This window comes from Mandrillus leucophaeus, unplaced genomic scaffold (genome assembly GCF_000951045.1).
Source record: "Mandrillus leucophaeus isolate KB7577 unplaced genomic scaffold, Mleu.le_1.0 Scaffold768, whole genome shotgun sequence".
NCBI classification, from domain to species: domain Eukaryota; kingdom Metazoa; phylum Chordata; class Mammalia; order Primates; family Cercopithecidae; genus Mandrillus; species Mandrillus leucophaeus.
This window is the reverse complement of record NW_012108341.1, coordinates 171,011-174,100: the sequence shown is the minus strand read 5'-3', so window position 1 is coordinate 174,100 and position 3,090 is coordinate 171,011.

Below are 3,090 nucleotides of genomic sequence, written 5' to 3'. Positions count from 1 at the left end.
TGCCCAACCAAGAGCTGATTATTGAAAAGATCCTGGCACCTCCTGCCCCTCTCTCTTGCTTCCATTCTCTTATCATGTAATCTGCACATTCTGGCTCCCCTTCACTTTCTACCATGAATGGAAGCTACCTGAGGCCCTTACCAGAAGCAGATTTGGCACCATGCTTGTATAGCCTGCAGAAACATGAGCAAAATAAACCACGTTTCTTTGTAAATTACCTGGGCTCAGATATTTTATTGAGCAACAGAAACAGACTGAAATTGTTGTCTTGCTCCAGATCTTACAGGAAAGGTTTTGAGAGTAATGTTAGCTGTGGGTCTCTCATAAATGACCTTTATTGTGTTGAGTTACATTTCATTTTATTTCCTTTCTTTTTTTCTTTTTTTTTTTTTGAGAGTCTCACTCTGTCGCCCAGGCTAGAGTGCAGTGGCACGATCTTGGCTCACTGCAACCTCCTCCTCCCGGATTCAAGCGATTCTCCTGCTTCAATCTCCCAAGTTGCTGGGATTACAGACACATGCCACCACACCCAGCTAATTTTTTATATTTTTGGTAGAGATGGGGTTTCACCATGTTGACCAGGCTGGTCTCGAACTCCTGACCTCAAGTGATCCACTCACCTCAGCCTCCCAAAGTGCTGGGATTACAGGCATGAGCCACCACAATTGGCCTTACATTTCTTTTTTAAAATTTGTGTTCAAGGGTATCCTTAAAGAGCTATATGCCCTTTACACCTAATTTGGTGAATATTTTTTTGTCATCTTTCTCTGCCTTGCTCTCTCTTGCTCTCATTCTCTGCTTAGAGAATGGAAGATAAGAGAGAGTTTTTATCATAAAAGGATATTTAATTTTGTGAAATGATTTTTGGCATCTAATAGATGATTATATGGTTTTTGCCTTTCATTCTATTAATGAGGCATGTCACATTTATTGATTTGCATAAGTTGAACTATCCTTGCATTCCAGTGATAAAAATATTTCTCAAAAGAAGACATGCAAGTAGCCAACAGACAATGAAAAAATGCTCAGCATCAGTAATCATTAGAGAAATGCAAATTAAAACCACAATAAGATATAATCTCTCATCTGTCAGAATGTCTTAAAATGTTTATTATTATATTTTTAATCATCCTGTACTTTATTTTAAAACAATGTTTTCAGGAGAAAACAAAAGATAAGTGTTGGTGAAGATGTAGAGCAAAGGAAACACTTGTACACTGTTGGTGTAAATGTAAACTGGTGTAGCCATTATGGAAAACAGTATGGAGATTCCCCCCCACCCCCGAAAAAAAACCTAAAAATAGAATTATCATGTGATCTAGTCCCACTTTGGGTATTAATGCAAAAGACTCGAAATCAGTTTGTTGAAAGGATATCTGCATTCCTATGTTCATTGCAACACTATGCACAATAGCCAAATTAGGGAATCAACCTCTGCCCATCAACAGATGAATGGATTAAAAAAATGTATTGCATATACACAGTGGAATACTATTCAGCCTTTAAAAAGAAGGACATTCTGACCAGGTGCAGTGGCTGTAATTCCAACACTGGGAGATAAAGGTAGGCGGATCACTTGAAGTCAGGAGTTTGAAACCAGCCTGGCCAACATGGTGAAACTCCATCTCTACTAAAAATACAAAAATTAGCTGGACGTGGTGGTGCATGCCTATAATCTCAGCTACTTGGGAGGTTGAGGCAAGAAAATGGCTTCAACCTGGGAGGCAGAGGTTTCAGTGAGCTGAGATGGCACCACTGCACTCCAGCCTGGGCAACACAGTGAGACTCCATCTCAAAAAAAAATAAAAATAAAAAAATAAAAATAAAAATAAGAGAAGGTAATCCTGAAATTTGTGACAACATTGACGAAATTGGAGAACATTGTGCTAAGTGAAACAAGTCAGGGCCAGAAAGACAAATACCACATATTCTAATTTATATGTGGAGTTAAAACAATTAACTTAGAGAAGTGGAGAACAGAATTGTGGTGACAGAAGCTGGAGGAGGGGGAAATGGGTATGTGATGAGCAAAGGGTATACAATTTCAAACAGGGAGAATATGTTTTCTCTTTTTGTGCATTCTGTTGCACAGCATGGTGAATATAGTTAATAGTAAAGTGTTGTACATTTCAAATTGCTACGTAAACTTCAAATGTTCTTGTCACAAAAAAAATGTTAAGTAGTTGAGGTGATGAATATGTTGACTAGCTTGACTTAATTATTTCACATGGCATTCATAAATCGTAACATCATTATGTACCCCATAAATTTTTCCCCACACAACTCCCTCTTTACAGAACCCACAAATCTATACAATTATCAACTGTCAATTTACAATAAAAAAGAAAACTTTAGTGGATACCTTGAGTCTATATTTTCTCTGCACTTCCACTCATGGTCTGTAACTGTGTGGCATTCAACAGATGACAGCCTAAGGAAAATGCCACTTTCCTTAATGATAATAAAAATCCAAAGCTTACACCTCCTACAAATCCCTTTCGTGGTTGACACCTTTTTCTTGGGTAGATCCAGGTGCTAATGTTTCTTGCTATCCTGCCATGAAGCCATAGGGAGGTGCTGTTGCCCTGGTATCTATCTGGCACATGGTCTCTTCCCTTGAACTAGCCCAGCGGAAACAGGCTAGAATAGTTAGAGAATGAAAACAAAAAGACTTTATAAAGGCTAGAGACCAGCAAATAGTAAACTCAAGAAGGAACCAGGATATAGGCAGTCTGGCTTGAAAGCTATGGCTTATTCTCCACATTTCACAAGGAACTCTGGGAAGAAACCCTTTGTTTCTTTCTTCATGCTTGGCAGGTGAGTGTATATGCCATCTGTATTACCACAAGGCAGGAAAACTTTCTAGACTACATGGGTCACTTCAGTCCAGGCCAAGAGCTCCCTGGGCCTGACCTCTGAGAGTTTAAGAATGCTCCAGTGTCCTCTTTTCCTTCATGTCCCTCTCTCTGGTGCTCTTGGGTCCCTTCCCCAGGCACTCTGAGGAAAAGACATGATCAATCCAGAGTGACTGAGGGAAGGTGGACTTGATATTGGCCATCTCCAAGTGTAGTCTATTTCAATCCCTGCTAA